The sequence below is a fragment of the Artibeus jamaicensis genome, unplaced genomic scaffold, assembly GCF_021234435.1.
Source record: "Artibeus jamaicensis isolate MK-2021 breed Jamaican fruit bat unplaced genomic scaffold, CSHL_Jam_final contig_464, whole genome shotgun sequence".
NCBI lineage: Eukaryota > Metazoa > Chordata > Mammalia > Chiroptera > Phyllostomidae > Artibeus > Artibeus jamaicensis.
In genome coordinates, this window is record NW_026521842.1 from 11,982,928 (window position 1) to 12,002,576 (window position 19,649).

Consider the following 19,649-nt stretch of genomic DNA (forward strand, 5'->3'; position numbering starts at 1 on the left):
GAAAAAAGAGAAGAGAAGAGAAGAGGACTGCACCACTCTCTTATATTGTATACAAAAATAACTTCCAAATGTGTTAAATACTTAAATTTAAGGCCTGACCATAAAACTTCTAGAAGAAAACATAGGTCATAAACTATTTGACATCAGTCTGAGTAACATCTTTTTTAATATGGTCCCCTTGATCAAGTGAGACAAAATAAATAATGAACAAGTGGGACATCATCAAACTAAAAAGCTTCTGCAAAGCAAAGGAAGCCATCAACAAAATAAAAAAAAACACCTACTACATGGGAGAATAAATTTGCAAATGATATGTCTCATAAAGGGTTGATATAAAAAATATATAAGAAATGAATACAATTCTGTAACAAAACAACAATTAAAAAATGGACAGAGGACATGAAAAGACATTTCTCCAAAGACAACGTGCAAATGGCCAACAGAGCAAAAAAGTGTTTAACATCACTATTCACCTGGGAAGTGCAAGTTAAAAATCACAATGAGATACCACCTCACATCATTCATATGGCTATCATCAAGAAGTCAACAAATAACATATGTTAGTGAGGATGCGGAGAAAAGGGAAGCCCTGTCCTCTATAAGTGGGTCTGCAAATTGGTGCAGCCACGATGGAAAACGATATGAAGATTCCTCAAAAATCTAAAACTAGATGTTCCATATGACCCAGCAATGATGCTTCTGAGTATTTATCCAGTGAAAACAAAAACCCAGTTCAAAAAGATATATGCTGCTCTATGTTCACTGCAGCATTATTTAAAACAGCCAAGATATGAGAGCAACCCAGGTGTGCATCGATAGATGAATGGATAAAGAAGATGTATATATTTATACATGTCATGTATGTACACACATATAGACATTATATGCCAGGAATATTATGCCACAATGAAGGATAAAATCTTGCCATTTGTGACAACATAGATGGACCTTGAGGGTATTATGCTAAGTGAAATAAGTCAGGCGAAGAACAACAAGTACCTTGTGGTTTCACTTATATGTAGAATCTTAAAGAAAGAAAAAGAAATAAAACAAAAACAGACTCATAGAAACAGAAACCAAATGGATGATTACCAGGAGGGAGGGGTTTGGGTAAGGATAAAAAGCAAATGGGAATATAATTGATAATATTGTAATAAGTTTGCACAGTGACAGATAATTACTAGAATTACTGGAGTGATCACATTGCAAGGTATAAAATGTTAAATCCCTATATTGTACACATGAAATTAATATACTATTGTATACCAACTATGCTTAAATTTTAAGAAGTTAAAAGTAAAGGGAACTTCATGAAAGTTTAAATATAGAAATAATCTAATGTTGGGAAGTAAATTTACTGGTCTATTCCTCTCTCATGTTCTATATACAAGATATATTTTAATGCAGAGGATCATAGATTGAAATACTACTGATACTGTATTTGAGGGATTTGTTCTTTTGCTTTGGAGGAGACTGCTACTGTTGCGTTATTCCTCATAGAACTGGTAGATGATCAAACATAGAAGTGTCTGGTGTGTCCAAATATGGTTGTGTTTTTCCCAGATATTTTTGTCACTTGAATGTTTCTTTGCTTACTTCCTGGAACAAATAGATATTTTTGGCTTAAATTTATCACCACCTGCTCGCAATGCAACATCTTGTATTTTTCAATTGCTAAGCCTACGGAATCTATGCTTTTGTAAATAAAATTTTTATTTGTTGAGTAAATTGTGCCTGTCGATGGTTGGAAATTGGCACAGAGATGGAGTTCAGGAAGACATTACATTTCTGTTTCATAAAAAGAAATAGCACGAGAAATTGAATAAAAGCTTCCCTTCTTCCTGTTTTATCTGTGGTGCTTTCACCTGTCTGGGAATGGGGCACGGCAAACGGAAGGTCCTGTTCCTATGACTAAATATATGATCAGCTACATGGGACTTCCCCCAAGTACACCTGAAACGGTGATACATTTTTGTGATAACATTGTAAACTACAAAATTGTCAAACTATCCTTATGAAATAGAGCTCATTGTGTAATTATAAACTTCAGGTCCTTTTAATAAACATAAGTTCCCATTAGGATTCATCTTAACTTGTACTTAAACCCTAGCTACTCTTTCCCCAACTGTCCCTACATACTTCCCTGAGTGTCCAACCCATGGCCCGTGGGCTGCATGCAGGCCGGATGCTACGAAGATGCCCCAGCACAAAATCGCAAATGTGCTTAAAACCTTTTTTTAGCTCATCGGTTTTCATTAGTGTTTGTGGATTTAATGTGTGGCCCCAGACAACTCTTCTTCTTCCAGTTTGGCCCAAAGTAACAGCTTGGCCCAGGGATGCCAGAGGGTGGGACACCACAGCACTGTGATATTTCCTTCCCCATTTTTAGTCTCAGTTTCTGCTCCCTCTGAAACTCCCAGCCTAAAGTCACCCCTTGGGAGAGCCTAATGTACTTTGGTCACTCCACGTCTGGAAGGTTTAACCCAATGCTCACACCCAGGTCATCTTCAATGGCCTCAGCATTTGAGGACAGCTTTGGTAATAACCCAGACTCCGTGTTCTTACACCATCTCCCTTCCTGTTACCTTCTTCCTTCTTGACCTAGAAAGCAATGCCGTTTCCTTGTTGACCTAGAAAAGCTGCTTTATTCCTCAAGCTATTTATGTCAAGGCATGGTCCGCTAAGTGAATGAGCTCATCTTCAAAGCTGAGTGAAAAATAACCATCAAAACAAACAGAGGGGAAAAGTCACAATGCATATCCTTAGCCCTCGTACTTTTATTGAATCTCTGCATTAGTTATTGTTTGCTGCAGAGCAATGTGTCACAAATTTAATGCATAAACCAACCCATACTCATTGTCTTACAGCTTTTAGTGGGTCAGGAATCTAGGCACAGCTCGACTGGGTCCTCTACCTTAGGGTTTCTCTCAAACCTGGCAATCAAGTGGCCACCCAGGGTTCGGGTCTCATCTGAACTCGAGTGGGACGGAATCAGCTTCTGAGCCCACGTGCACGGTCACTGACAGGATTCCGCTCCCTTTGGGCTGTTGGGTTGGGGGCCTCAGCTTCCAGGTGGTGTAAGTTAGAAGTTGTCCTTGTCATGCCGGCTTCCTCCACACGGTAACTGGCTTCATTGAAGCCAGCAAGACAAAGCATCTGCTACTAAGATGGAAGTGAATTCTCATATAGCCCACGGATGGGCATAATTCATGGGCATAATAACCTTTGCCATCTTCTACTGGAACGAAATTCTAGGCCAGCCCACACTCACAGGGGAAGGACTTGGCGATGGCTCGTACCTGAAGACAGGGATTGTTGTGGGGTCAACTTTGAAGCTACACCTACTGCAGCACCAACATAGGGAAAAAACGTTCAAACTGCCATGCTCACTAGCAGCTCATGGAAGCTTTGTCCATGGGCAAGGGGCTGTTTTCACACAGAATGACATCTGTTTCCATAGAGAAAGCAAGGGCCGGCTGGACCTTACTCAACACCACAGGCTTTTATCTGTTTAGACAGCACTAGAGAGCTGGCTGCTGGCAGCCCAGTCTTCCTTAATTGACCTGGCTGAGGCAAAAATTAGATTTCGGGGAGAATCTTTCCATGTAATGGCCTTCTAGCTATTATGTGAAAGGGTAACCATGCCCCTGTAATTCATTCTTCCCTCCTCAGGGGTCCCTGAAGAAGTTTGACCCCAACGAGAATTCTGTGCAATATCCACTGATTGAATATACTCACTAAAAGATAAATGAGGGTCCTGAAAGAGTTTGCTGTCACTGATTACTGAGGCAAAAATGACCGTAGCTTTGTATCCTGGTCCACTGAGGTGGTTTATATTAAATTATCCTAAAAATCACGGGCCGAAGTTTGTGCTCTCGGTCTGGAGCTCCGGAACTCTGCAGCTTCCCTGAGTCACTTGTCCCATGTACACTCTAAACTCCAAAACAAAGCAAAACAAAACCCCCTGGGTGTGGGAAAGAACACTCGGGAAGCTGTACGTGAAGGTTTGGAGCCTCCCAGATGACGCTCTTGCTGTTGTCCCTGTCTCACACCCACCAATAATTACGCATTACTGTGGGTGCAGGCAGAGTCAGAACCATCTTTCTGAAGCGGTGGGAATGATCAAAGTGAAGGTAACTCCACATGACCTTTGGAGCAACGTGTCTACTTCCATTTTAAACCATTTCATTGGAACATGCTTGGCATACAACACACAGCACGTACTTCAAGTCCCAGCAACTTAGGTAGATGCTCCAGAAACCGTCGCCACAGTCAAGGTCACAGTTACATCTAACATGACACTGCTGACCCAAACCAAAGCACATGCTGTGATGGAGGAGGCTCCCCGAACTTGGGGTCATTGTGTTCTATTGCTACCCAGGGATTAAGAAAATACTGAAGAGACAATAAGCTTGGTTATTAAGCGGGAGATTCAGTGGCAGAAATGTGCATGCCACCCAAAAGAAAGGTGAGACGGGAGGGAAAATACGAAGGAAGAAAAAGAATAATTGCCTTAGTGCACTGGAACTGTCTCACTGCTGGTAGGGTGAGAGAAGGAGGAAAGGATAGGACCGTCAGCAGAATGCGGGTGGCATTGTTTCATGTTGTGAGAGTTGGGAAAGCAGCTTCATCTCTGGCCAGGACACCCGCAGACCTTAAGAAGCCCCTTCAAATTCCCTGCACATCACCCAGCATGGCTGACACAAATCCAATTACTATAACGATCATGATCTGGAATAAGAGATACATACACTGGCTGAATTCATTCCTTCAGTTAAAATCAAAATATTTCTTCAATTAATTCCAGGCTTGGGATCTGCTCACCCGAACCTCAGAAGGGGAATCCAAGAAGCTAAAAAAATAGCGTTGGTGGTGTGACCTCTGGGCAAGGACTAAACTGCAGGGAACTGCCAGCTCTTGGTGTCCAGGGTCCCACAGTCCCTGTGTCGGTGGGGGGTGGGGTGGGGAGTGAAGGAGGGACCCTAGAAGGTTCAGAGATGAAACCTGGAGGGTATCGAGATGCTGTGACAGATAGTAGCTGTATAAAGGTTAAAGCCTAATTTAGAGAACATGATGGGAGACAGCGCTTCAGTACTGGGTGCATCCCCGGTACTGAAACGCGCAACTGGGATGGAGGCCACACGTGGACGGAGGACACCACCTCTGCAGCATCTTAAACTGCCTGCATCCCACCTCCACCCTCCCCTGGGATGCAACTGGAGTGCTAAATGAGGATCTTCGCAATTCCCAAGCCCTGCTCTGCAGAAAATATTAAACAACATAGAATCCTAGGAGTACAAGAGGAGATTAATGCTTTAATTAGCATTAATGGTTGAAGTAGGGCTACTGATCTCTATTAATTCTCTTTAGAGTAGCCCTTTCAAGCCAAAAGGCAAAGCAGATGATTTACAGATACTGAGAGTGGACCACCGGGGATTGAGGGAGGTAGATCCACCACTAGCCTCAGACACGCTATAGATACAATAAAAAAAAAAACCTTCACAAGGGCAGGGGCCAATGGAGACTAGTGTTCACTACTACTTAGCTTATGCCTTCTGTTCTACTCCTATTTCAGAAGCCAGGCAAAAACTTGTGTTCATGTAGAAGGACCTCCAGATTGTATTAACAGAGTTTACACAATGACGTTTAAAGTCATCAATGCACTGTCCCAGGCTAGTGTGGGTGCACTTGGTCTTCATAACCATTAAGAGTAAGTTGGCATCATTGATGACACATAGTTGTCTCCTCAGAGGAAGATTCAGAGACTGATTGTCCATCTGCCAATGCAGCACAGAAGATGAACCCCATTACAATTCACAGCCTGCCCCGGTCACTGAAAATTTGGGAAATTACATCAGGTAGAACCACAAGAGGCTATCCTCAGAGAATGAGAAATAGTTTATGATCTGATCTTGACCCTGCCACTCAACAGCCCGGAGATTGGAGACACTGTCTGGGTTATGGCAAAATCACATTTGCTGTTTGGAGATACTGTTAGTCCTATTCACCAAGTTGCCAGAAAGAAATCGGAGACCGAATTGTGCCCTGACAGAAATAAGCAAATAAAAGCTTTATAAAGGGCTGTCAATCAGGCAGTGTCTCTTGAGCCATATGACCCCGGTGAACAAATGACTGGAGAAGTGTCAGCAGCTAGAACACACACTGACTAGAGCCGTTGGCAGAAATCAATACAGCTACTCAGTGGAGGCAGCAGGGATTTTGGACTTGAAAGTGGTCCGATGCAGCTGCTTGATACAGCCCTTCAGAAATATGACTGTAAGCTTGTTGTTGGGTGTTCACAGAAATTGCTCCTACCACAGGAAAACTTCAGACAACCCCGAAACCAGAAATACCCATGGAGACTTGCGTGACTGATGGTCAGAGAAACATTCCAATGGAGGAAGCTTCACCGTGGAGCTCGCTGATAAAATGGAAATGGCATACTCAAGAGGACACTTTCGTTGAGGGTCCAAAAGAAGTTCACTGCATTTATGCACAGATTTCTCCTCTGCATTCGAAGCCTATGGTAAAACCCACCCGGTCCTCTCTGACTGTGGTGACTGCCGGATGGTCTCGGCCTGAAGTCTCCCCTCACCTTGCAAAATGGCTGCTGAGGGTCCTGATCAGATTTCCTAACCTGAAAGTCAAAAGCTGTTGGGAAATCAGTTCCAACATGTTCTACATACAGTAAATCCTGGCTGGGAGGAGGAGGAAAAGTGGTGAAATGGCATCTTGAGCATCGTGAGCATCTTTAACATTATGCCAAAAAAAGATTTGCAAACCCAAGTAGAGACACTAGAGGGAGCTATCTTTCAGGAGACAGCAATGGCTGGCAATCACTTAAGAGACAGGGCTATCTGAGAATAGACAGTCTGTATTATTAAACTCATCAAACATCAATCTTGGCAGCAACTCTGGGAAAGAACGTCTGCTCTCACTCAGGGGACATTTTAATAACAATAAAATCAGATGTATTTCAAGAGACCATGGTGCTAGTGGCAAAATGTGACTTAGACTGTGCAGTCTGCTAAGGTAACAGCAAGCTACATGGGACTATTGAGCACTTGAAATGTGGGTGGTCCAAATAAGGAGTGTCAGACGTGTAAAATACGTGTGGGATTTCAAAGACAGCATTTATAAAGAGTGTAAAATACTTCATTAATAATGTTACATTGATTATATGCTGAATCACTATTTTGGATATATTTGGCTAAATACAGTATACTATTAAAGTTCCCTACAACGGTTTCTTTTACTTCCTTAGTGTACCTCCAGAAAATTTTAAATTTCGCATGTGGTGTGCATTTTACTTTCCCTGAATGGCACTCCTCCAAATCGCTATTGTAAATAAGTTTGTGATGTATGGACTTCAGCCAGGCTGAGCCATTGTAGACATACAGGTACTTAGAACAGGGCCATGGGAAGACAAAGATGTATAAACTGGTAGACCCCCAGACTTGGCTCCTGCACTGTGCTAACTCATTCTGCAAATGCCCAACTCTTATCACTAAAAAAACATATTTTGTAATTTGGAAAAGGGGACTTGGAGAGCTCTGTCAAGTGCAGCGCCTCCTAGAGATGTGGAGTGCACATTGCATTGTGCCCGCCTGTGTCCTTTGTTAATTATGACTAAGTCTTCACACTAGGGAAGGCACACTTCCAGTGAATCCAACTGACAATCTGGTCTCTGTGTCTGCACAAGGGTTGAAACAATATTGGTTGTCTATACCATGTTTTTTTCAATAAGATCTGCAGGGCATTGTTAATGCTAGGTCTTGGAAGACAGCTTTATTAGGCTACCTGAAATCTGTTCCTCTTCTGCAGCCCCTGAATCATCCACAGCACCATGAGATCAGCTTGTGAAAGGATCACCCTTGAATTTGTGTGCTTTGTCTGCAGTCACCCTCTAGTACATGAGCTAACGCTCCCTAGTGACCTGTCGATCATGACTCCTGGGTTTACAAACCTAATTCTCCACATAAGGGAACCATTTTCCTTTTTAAAGAAGGGGGACAATTTTTCATTAAACAAATTTCAACAAACAACAAGTGTTGGGGAGAATGTGGGGGGAAAATGGAATACTTGTGAACTGTTGATGGGATTACAAATTGATGCAGCTACTATGGAAAACAGCATGGAGGGTCCTCAAAAAATTAAAAATACAACTACCATACTGACCTAGCAATTCTACTTATGGGTACTTATTTGAAGGGATTCAAAATACTATTTTGAAAAGACCTATGCACCCCTGTGTTCACTGCAGTATTGTTTACAATAGCCAAGATACAGAAGAAATTAAGTGTCCATTGATAGATGAGTAGATAAAGAATGGCACAATGGAATATCACTCAGCCATTAAAAATAAAACCTTGCCATTTGCAACAACATGGATGGATCCAGAGGGGCCCCCCAAAAACCATAATTATCTTCTTGAGGGAGGGCCCCTTATAATACAGGCTTCCCCCAGTAGGTGGGTGTTTTCGGGACCCATCTGTATCAGTGAACTAGCTCGTGCCGTTGTGAGAGGCACCATTCAGCTTCAATGAATTAAACAAATTTTTTCAACATGTTTGCCCGTTACATGATGGGGGATTTATGAGTGCACCTGCCCACACCGTGCTGCGTGTTCAGCAGTTTTGGACCAAAAACATCATGACCCCACACCCCCATCCTCCCTACTCACCTGATCTCATCCTGACTTTTTTTTTGTTTCCCTATATGAAAAAAATCTCTCAAAGGGAAAAGTTTTGCCAATGTGGAAGAAGTGAAACAAAAAGCAGCAAAAGTACTAAAAGGCATCAAAAGTGATGATTCAGAAACTGTGTTAAGCATTAGAAAAAAAGTCTCAATAGGTGTATTTCATCAAATGGAAAGTACTTTGAAGGTGACTGAAGTTTCAACATCTAAGAATAAGTACACAATTTTTAATAAATAAATTATTTGGGGAAACTCCCCCTTGTATTGAAGACAAAGACAAATACCATATGGTTTCACTTATGTACGGAATCTAAAAACAAAAACAAAAAACCCTCACAGACACAGAGAACAAACTAATGGTCGCCAGATGAGAAAGGGGTTGGAGACCTGGCTGAAGAGGTGACAGGGACTGAGCAGTATGAATAGGCAGGTTATAAAAACAGCCACGGTGTGTAAAGTGCAGCACCAGGAATGTAGTCAATAACATAGTAATAACTGTGTGTGGTGTCAGATGGGCACTAGACTTAGGTATGGGATGATCATGTCGTAAGTAACAAACGTCTGAGCAGCATGCTATGCTCCTGAAACTAACATGATATTGTATGTCAGCTGTAACTGAAAACTAAAAACAAAAAAATTGAAAGAAAAAAAAAGACCTCGGTTCTCTGTCAGCTGATCTTTATATTAAATGCCATCTCAGGCAAAGACCCAACAGGCTTTTTTCACAGAAATTGATGAGCCAATTCTAAAATTTATATTGATAGTCAAAAGACATCAGGAGCCAAAAACACTTATGAAAAATAAGAACACAGCAGAAGGCCTCTCACGACCTAATTGAAAACTACACTAATTAAGATGTTGCTGGTACGAAGCTAGAAAAGAGCAGTGGAGGAGAGTACCTGGCAAGGCTGACCCGGTCTCTTCATCAGAGGCAAGGCCTCTTTTCCGCTCTGTGATCCCAGGATGAGGAGGGAGCCGTTTGCTCCGCCCAACCCTGTGCCGAGCTGTCTGCTGCCCTTTCCATCCATATTTTCCACAAAGTTGGCGAGATAAATCAATAGGGGAAAGATCGTATTTTCAATAATATCAGCATGAATAGATATCCATGCCTGGGGAAAAGAAAAACTTTGTCCCTTACTGGATATGACAAAATTAAATCAAAATGGTTATAATGGAATAGTTACAAGATAAAAATATGAAACTTCTAGAGTAAAACAGAATATTCTCATAACATTCATGAATGTGGTGAATTCTTAAATAGAACAACAAACATGCATCATTAAAATATGTTTGAAAGACATGAATAAACACATGAATCATAAAAAAATTAAATTTCATCAGAATTTTAAATGTTCAGTAGGACAATAAAATAATATACAACTGGGCATGTATCAAGAATAGATAAATAATCCTAACAACCCAATAATAAGGTGAACAATCTGACTTTAAAAAGTGCAAAATAGTTGAAATCATTCCAAAGGAGGACTTATAAATGGCTAATAAACACATGAAAAATATCTAGTATTAGTTGTCAAGAACATGCATATTACTAAAATCTAGCATAGCTGAAATTTAGAAGGTTGGCAATAGTGTTTGCAACCAGGTGGAATAATGGAAAGTCTTGTGTATAGTTTCTGGGGCTATAAACTTGATAACTACTTCAGAAAACGGTTTGCCAGTTTCTTCCATACATGCTTATTATGTGCCTCAGCAGTTTTACCTCTGAGAATTCACTCAAGAAAAATGAAAACTTATACCCGTACAAAGACTTCTACATAAGTATTTACAACAATTTTATTGATAATAGGTCCAAACTGGATATACTCCACATGTCCTTCGACTGGTAAACGGTAAACAAATAATAGTATATCTGTGCAATAGGACACTACTTGACAGCGATTTTCAGCCTTTTTCATCTCATGGCATAGGAACTAATTGCCAAAAAAATCTGTGGCACACCAAAAAATTTATTTTTCACCAATCTGACAAAAAGATAGGTGCAATTCTGATTCTTTCACACTGGACAGCTACTGCTGTGATGGCTACTGTCATTGTTTTATTTGAGATTCTAAAAAAAAGAGGTCAGTGCCCCTGACTAAATGGTCAGGTGCTGCATGTTCCACAAATTCTTGAGGCACACCAGTTGAAAATCGCTGCCATTTGGCAACAAAAAGAAACGGACTATTGATATTCACCATAACATGAATCAGTCTCAAAAGTATGATACTGGAATAGGAAGGCACACACAAATCCATGATTTATGATTCTATTTATATAACACACAGGACAAGATAAACTGGCCTATGGTAACAGTGAGATGAGTGTTTGCCTCGGACCGGGAGTTGAGGATGACTTTAAATGACCACAACAGAAGACTTGGGGTGATAGAAATATTCTATATTTTCACTGGGATGATGATTATGTGAGTGTCCTTGTTTGTCAAAACTCATCTATTTCACCTCCCTACCCAAAACGCCCAGACCCATTATAAACACTTAAAATTTCTCATACCCCACCTTTTTTTGTTCATTCATTGATCCCACAATAAGTAAGTAAACAGTTCTATATATTTAAAATTAGTGCACTTCATTTTATGTAAATTAGACATCAAACAACTTAGTTTAAAACTATGAGTGCAAAGGGTAGAGCCCCCACACCGAGGGACTGGATACAGAAAACAACTCCTTCCATCCTGGAAATGTCAAGAGAAAGCAAACCTTAACCTTTGGTGTGCAAACTGCTTCATACCATTTTTTATTGTTGGCAATACTTGGGAAGAATCTGAGGAAAAGCTTTGGCAGGTTCTGCTAGTCAAGCAAGTGTATCTTTGTGCTTAGAGATTTGAAAATTTACTAAAAACTAATGTATCCAAAGGAACAGCTTCTAAAATGTGCTACATTAAGCATCTGTGATTGTCTTAGACTTTCTCTTTTCTCTCACTTATTGATAGTATGCTTATACATAGGAAACACGCTTTATAAACGGGGGAGAAATATTGTTGTTACTGTATTTCAATTTGTCCCGGGCGCTTCCCAGGTGCAGTTAATTGGCATTCTGAGGTGAGGCCTCCCTGGCCTTTCCCCTAATTATGCCAAGTTATTTCATGCCTCAGTTCTCTCCACTCATGTTGCTTCCCGGGCCTGAAATTTTGTTCCCTCGTCTCTGCTTGGCTGGTTCCTACTCATTCTTCCAGACCCAATTTAAAAACTGCTTCTACAGAATCACCATTCTGTTTCCACGAGGTGTTCTTTATTAAACTTACTCATTGCACTGCATTCTGCTCCTTCAAGACATTTTTAATATTTGGATGCTGTGTTTTCGTAAGCGAGATGTTTTGCTTGCTGTCTCGTCTTTCTATATGCTGAGTCCTGTGACCCCATTCCTTTTTTTAGTGCATACGAATGCTTGGATTGTCGCCATTGTTCATTGGTTTTGGATCCCAGACATGAGTAGAGTCAAAGTTTTCATGCCAGAAGAGTTTTTTTGGATGCGCTTTTGCTAAATTACTTTATCATGAGGCTTACTCTAGAAGTAAACAGGGAGGATTCTGAAGGCAGGGACTCTCATACTGTCCAACTTTATCTTTCTTCTTCCTTAAAGAGTGCTGAGGAAAACCATAGCACCAGCAGACTGTCAAACAAACAAACAAAACCAAAACAACAAAAGACTAATCTTTTATCTCTGGAGGGTAAGTTATTATCCAGAGATTCCAGAGGGTATCTCTGGAAAATAAGTCATTTTTTTAAAATGGCAAATAAAGGAAAAGAATCAAGCATTTGCCCTGCTCTATCTGTAAGAACCATAAAACAGTAAGATGTTAGCTTAGGTACTTAGTTATTAATAAAAGAAGAGAGCAAATGGAATCAGGAATTAAGCCTAATAAACTAGGGAATGGAATCAGAACGTAAGCCTGATTTACGAGGACTCTGTAGGAAGCTGTAGCATCCACAGGCTCCTGGGGGCAGCCTCATCCTCTGCCAAAGGGACTCAGTCACCGAATGGGCAGGAAGAATCAACTTTCCAGTCTCCCCAGGGGACAGCCAGCCTGGTAGCAGGATTATGGGGGGAAGGATAAAATGCAGGGGAAATTCCTTTGCTGGGGACATGTGCAGTAGAAACCAAGATGGCACAGGGGGAGGTGAGCACATGCTCAGTAGAAACCATAGGACAAGGCAAATCTTTGAGGCATGCACAGTAGGAGCTAAAGGGGAGGAGGCTGACCTGTGAAAGTCTCAGCAAATTGAATTGGGTAAGGGCACAAAGCCCCCCGAAGATCCAGAAAAGGGACTGGATGGGAGGAGAGCCCAGCGCTAGCTGGGAAAACCCAGGAGGTAGGCTGGATAGTCTGAAATAAAGCTTGCTTATTCCCCCAAACCAAGAAAACACATGGAAGATTATCAAGGATCTCGGAATAGCTGGTGCTAGAGCCTTCCCAACCCTCTGCATTCCCGAGGGCGTGTCATTTCCTTTCACACCAGTAAGTCTTGCCACTGCACTTAAACTTCTCCCACGTGTGTGCCTTTTGAAATTCTTTTCACACAACATCACAAGGACCAATTTTCGCCGGCAAAAATTCCACTGGGTAGGATAGGAGTGGATCATGAAAAGTATCTCTTTATAAAAATACCCTAGCAAATTACTTTAAAAGGAAGTTTTGACAATTAAAATACCACCATTTTTTAGAAATTAATTAATTAAAAATGAATCTACTGGTTGAGCACCAATAGCTCCTCACGTAACCAAGAGTGAGACAACTAAACAGGATGTTCTTTCTGATTAAAGACTACACCACTCAGAGTCCTCCCGAAGGAACGGAACGTGGGCCCGCTGACACCTTAGGTCGGGAATACAGGGGAACACACCGAACTGCAACATGAGTACATAAGAAATAAGGTCCTTACTTTGGAAAATCTTGCAGGACAAAGCCCTTGGCTCTTCAACAGATGATTTTGTTTCAAATGGATGGGAGTAAGTTATAAAACATGGTCAAATCTTCTCTACCAAAAATAGGAAAAGGAGTCCTTCAGGTTGAAATGCAAAGAGGCTAGAGAGTTCATTTAAATGGGGGGGGGGGCAAACTAAAATAATTAGGGTAGAATGAAAGGGGGAAAAACACTTAAAAATATATTAAAAAAAGAGCCACAGAGAAAAAAAATTCAAATGAAGAAATAACGCAGGAGAGGGTTTCCTAAGGTGCAAACTTCAACCCTTCTCATGAATAAGACAAGAAAAACAAAAAAAAACTATCAGCAAACTTGAAATAGAAAGGCACCTGATAAAGGGCAGCTACAAAAAAAAAACCACAAAGCTCAAATTATTCTTAATAATAAATGCTGACAGCTTTATCCCTAAGATCAGAAGACAAGGATATCTACTCTCACCGCTTCCATTCAACACTATACTATAGGATTAGCTACGGTGTTTAGACAAGAAAAAAAAGGCAATCAGGTTGGAAAGGAAGAATGAAACTATTTATACATGACATGATCTTTTGTGTAGAAATTCCTAAGAAGTCCTTTAAAAAAGTAGAGCTAATAAATGAGTTCAGTGTGCTTGAAGAATATAAAATCAATAAATACAAGTTAGTTGTACACGGTGGGGCAAAAGTAGACTTATGGTTGTGAGTACATGAAATACAGGGTTTATTCTTGTTTTATTGTTTATTAATTACTGTATTATTTTCCATACAAACAACTGTAAACCTACTTTTACCCCACCCTGTATTTCTATAGGCTGGCAATAAACAACAGAAACATCAATTTAAGAAATAAGTTCCATTTTCAATAGCACACAAAGAAAAACATAGTAGGGAATTCATTTGACCAAAAGTACAAGATGTATATGCTATAATGTTGGGGACCACCCTGCCTCGTTTCAGGAATTGTAAACCGTCTCCCATATCTAAGGCTGTGAGAGACCTTCGGAGTGCAAGCCACTGAGGAGACGAGGCTTGTCTCTGGCAGCAGATGCTGCCTCTGCTTCATCTCCCTGCCACCAAAGTATGGTCGGATAGTCAGAGACCGGTGAGACCCCTCAGAGGAGGGGCAACCTAGGCCAGACTCGATCACTTGGGAGGCCATCATGGAAGGACTCGGGGGCTGCGACTAAGAGGGAGTGATGGACCCCCACCCCCTGGCTGTGACGAAGCCCAAGTCCCCATGTCCTCTGGGAGAAGCGCTTCCTGGCTCTAATCCACTTAAGCCTAAAAACCTATGATGGGGAAGGTGGTGCAAGCCTTGTGCTGGGAATGGCGGGCTCCCTGAGTAATTAGGCCTGAGAGGGAGTAAGTGAAACCCTGTGAGACCTGCTTTGTTTAAGAATGCTTTTAGTTAGATGATAAGGGCCCAAGCAGAAAAAGAGTTTATGTTCCCAAAGTTCTGTAGCCTTTTAGCTGACAGGCCCTGACTTAGAAGAAACCCTAATAGTTCTTTGTATGCTATCTACTGTTTACTGCCTGACAATGACTAATAAGCTGTACCTGAACTCCTGTGCAAAAATCCCAATAAAAGCCTGACTAGACAAGGGTCGGGGTGCTCTCTCCCCTGGTGAGAGAGTTGCCAGGCCGCTCCAAGCTGCTCTCCCCTTGAAAGGGTGCCGAGGCCATTCCGAGGCTCTCCCCTTGAGGGAGTAGCCTTGCCGGCCCTTTTCCTCCAGAGGACTCAGTAGTCCGTGTGAATTTGTCTCATGTCTCATCCATGATGCCGTGGGCACTGCTTGTCAGTGCACGCGTCACTATAAAGTATAAAACATTGTTGAAAAAAATCTAAAAATATGTAAGTAACTATAAAGATATTCCATGTTTACAGATTAAAAGACAGAGTATTGTTAACATGACAAAAGTCCCCCCCGAAATCTACATTCTCTATACGATCACTATCAAAATTTCAGGTGCCTTTTGTGTACAAATAAGGTAATCCTATAACTTCAATGGAGATGCAAGAGACCCAGAATCACCAAAATAACCTTGAAATTGAAGAACGAGGTTGGAAGACTCACAGTTCCCAATTCAAAAATTGCCACGAAGCCACAGTAAGCAAGGCTCTGGGTGTGGACATAAGACTGACATTTGGACCAACGGAACAGGCCTGTGGGTCCCCATAGGTCATGGTCAGCTGTTCTCAACAAAGATGACAAGCAACTTCGATTGGAAAACACCTCTTTCAACAAGTGGTAGTGCGACAACTGGATTTCACTTATGAAAGTGATTGTCAGTCTCTACCTCACGCCATATGCAAAAAATAACGCACAAGGACTAAATGATCCGATTGCAAGTGCAAAACTAGAGATCTCTTAGGAGAAAACATCGTTGTAAATTTGGTCACCTTGGTTTAGGCAACAATCCCCAGATGTGACAGCAAAACCACAGGCAATCAGCAAAGTAGACACACACTGACACCCTCAACATCAAAAATGCTGTGTGTTTTACAGGGGTACTATCAGGAGAGTGAAAAAGGAAACCCGTGAAATACGATAATAAAAACATAGACAAAAGATTTTGATAGGATTATTTACATACGTGCACTGAACTTGTGGAAAGATCCTCAAAATCATGAGTCATTAGTGAAATACAGTACAAATTAAAACCACAGGGACATACCACTATAATAGGCTCTAATAAAAAATGACAGAAACTAATGAATTTTGGGAAGAATAGAGAGAAACTGAAGTGGGTAGACGTTGCTAGTAAGAATCTAAATGTTGCATTTCTGCCTTGGAAAACAGTTTGGCATTCCTTTAGAAAAGTCGGACATGGAGTTGCCCTGCGGCTCAGCAATTCTACTGGCAGGTATATGCCCAAGAGACTTGAAAATATATGAAAACAAATTTTATAGCAGCAATGTTTTTAACAGCCAAAAAAAGTGGAAAATATGATAATGGATACGCCACATGGATAAACTAAATTTGGCATATCCATAAAATAAAATATTAGCCATAAAAAGGAGCAAAGTATCAATTTATGACATAGCATGGATGAACCTTGAAAACACACTGAGTGAAACAAGCCACACAAAGGCCACGAATTATACAACTGCATTTATATAAAGTGTCTAGAATGTGCAGTCCATGAAGACAAAAAGCAGATTACTGGTTGCCAGTATCTGGGGGCTGGGGGGGGTGGAGAGGAGGAGTAACTACTAATAGGTATGAGGTTTCTTTGGGGGGATGATGAAAATGTCCTAGGATTAGTAGTGATAGTTGACAGATTTATAAATAAAAACCACTGAACTGTGTAAAGGGTGACTTTTATAGTGTGTGAATTATGTCAATAAAAAGAAGGTAACTAGAAGCTGGATCCTAATAACAAAAACAATTTAATATTTGTAACTTAAAACTCGTAAGGATGCATTTATTCCTAACGTGTAGAAAGAGAAATTGCTGTGAAAAGAGTCCAATGATCATTCTTCTCCGTAATTCTCTCATAATCCACACCTACCATTCATCTTTCCTGAGGCCCAGCTTTAGGTTATTTTCAACCAAGTGAGAAACAGAAGCCACTTTGGGAGTTCACTCTGGGGGTCTCTCACGGTTACCCCACCACCACCTAACTCGGCAGCCGTTCGGAAGCTGTTCGTCTTGCCTGGGCCTTTCCAAAGCCTTCATTTCAACTGAACCACTGACTTTCTCCACTTTCACCTTGGAGTCCAGCGGATATTTTGCTATTTAGTTAAGACATGTAATGAGAGTAATGAATACAAGTGGTGAAGGCAATTTTGAAAGAAGCATCACCGATTCTGGACAGGCATGTGAATCAGCTGGTCCCCGTGGAAGGGTGAGGACAGACAGGAGGAGGAGGGCCCCACGCACCGGCCACGGGTGGCGACCCCAGTGGGTTCCAAGACGTTGGAAGTCAGCTGAAGTAATTTCCACTGCACTGAAGCCTGACACTCCCAGGTATGTGGGAAGGTCACTGCACACACACTGAATAGAAAAAAACAGTAGAACAGGCCTTTGGTGACATAAACGAAGAAATATGACTAATGTTTATAAGCCCATGCATGAATCTGTGCCCTTACTTGAGAGTGTTCTTTAGAAAAAAAATCCTCACCAAAAGATACGTTCATTGACCTTAGAGAGAAGAGAGAGCAGGAGGGAGGGGAGGGAGGGAGAGACCGAGGAAGGAAGATCGACGTGAGAGACACAGTCGGTTGCCTCCCACACGCCGCTGACCAGGGATCGAACTTGCATCCTGGGTACTTGCCCTGACAGGGACTGAACCCACACCTTTCGGTGTGTGGAACAACACTCCAACCAAGTGAGCCCCATGGCCAGAGTGAGGGTGTTCTTCAGTCCGGTTTCTAGTACTTTCACTGCAAAGAGATAGTGATCAATAAAGTTCGATGACTGTAAGCATCTGTTCCTGTTAGTCCCACCTCCATGTCTTCTGCGGTACTCAGTACGGATTTCTAACTACCAGCTTGGAGCAGGTTACATACCCGGGGTTCGAATCCTGTCCTTCTACTTTCGAGAGTGTGGGAAATGGCATTTCTCATCTTCAAAACAGCCGTAGTCACAGATGTGTTAGGCAGAGTAACTGAAAAATGTCCACACCTAATCTCCTATGAGCATGTCACCTCACTTCACAAAAGGGACTTTGCAAATGAGAGTACAGCTAAGAACTCTGAAATGGGAAGATTATCCTGGGTTATTAAAACGGGCCCAACCTAATCACACGGTTCCTACAAGCAGAACAGAAAGCAGAGGAATGTGTCAAAGAGACATAACATGGGAAGGATTTAACCAATCCTACCTGGCTTGAAAGGTGGTGGAAGGGGCCGTGAGCCCAGAATGTAGGCACCTTCCAGAAACTGAGATTGACCCCAACCAATGGCCAGCGAGGAAATGGGACCTCAGCCCCGCCACCACGTGACACCGCATTCTGCCAACCACCGGACCGCACGAAGCAGCCCGGTCTCCCCTGGGGCCTCCAGACGGGAGCACGGCCCTGCCAAAGCGCCATTCTAGCCTGGGGAGCCCTGCCCTGGAAGTCCAACCTGCAAAACCACAAAGTTGTAAGTTGATGTGGTTTTAAGCCACTAAATTTTTGCTAGTTTTCTGTGGTAGCCATAGAAAACTAACTTAATGGACTCATCATCAGAGTATTATGAGAATTAGATGATCTATGTAAAAGCAAGCTTGCGCAGGGCCTGTCACCGTAGCTGTCCACAGTTGTCACTGCCGTGCCTGCTTCCGTCACCACCGCAGCACTCGCAGCGCTCGATGAAGTTCTAGGGGCGAGAGACAGACTGCACACCCCCGGGTGGCAACAGTTCCCCCTACTGCCTGAATACTCAGGGCCAGCCAGACGCCTCACAATTGGTAGGTGCTTACATCCGTGTGTGTGTGTGATGAATTTTTTAAAAAGAAGAAGAAAGTGCAAGTTCACCTTTTGGATTCTGAGCTAAAGAAGCATCAGCACACTTGACGGGACAGCCACCTCCACTTAACAGCAGTGAAACTGAGCAGAAGGGAGAGAGAGAACAGGAAAGTACACCTGCCTGTGGTACCTGCGTCTCGGGTGGGTGTGAACGGGGCCAACGATGCCCCAGTAGCGGCAAGTGCACACCAGGCTCAAACACCCTGCGAGATCTCCCAGCTGGATTTTGACATGGCTATTGTCAGGGGTGAATTTTATGAGTGACAAAATGTGTGGGGAACCCAACTATATATCTGCATTCACTGCTGATGCAATTACAGCATTAGAAATATTAGGAGTTCTTATTTCCCTCTCATCCAAGTTAAAAAACGCTTAATAGAAAAGATGAACAACCAACAGTAAGAACAGTTCCGTGATCTCCTCCATAAATTTTTTGCCAGTCAGGATTCAAATTGTTCCAAATTGATGCCTGTTTGCCTTACCACACACACAGAATACTCATCAGGGATTATACAGAAGCTATTAGAATAGAAAGAGGCTTCAAGAAGTTGAATTACTAGAAACCCTGTTAGTAACA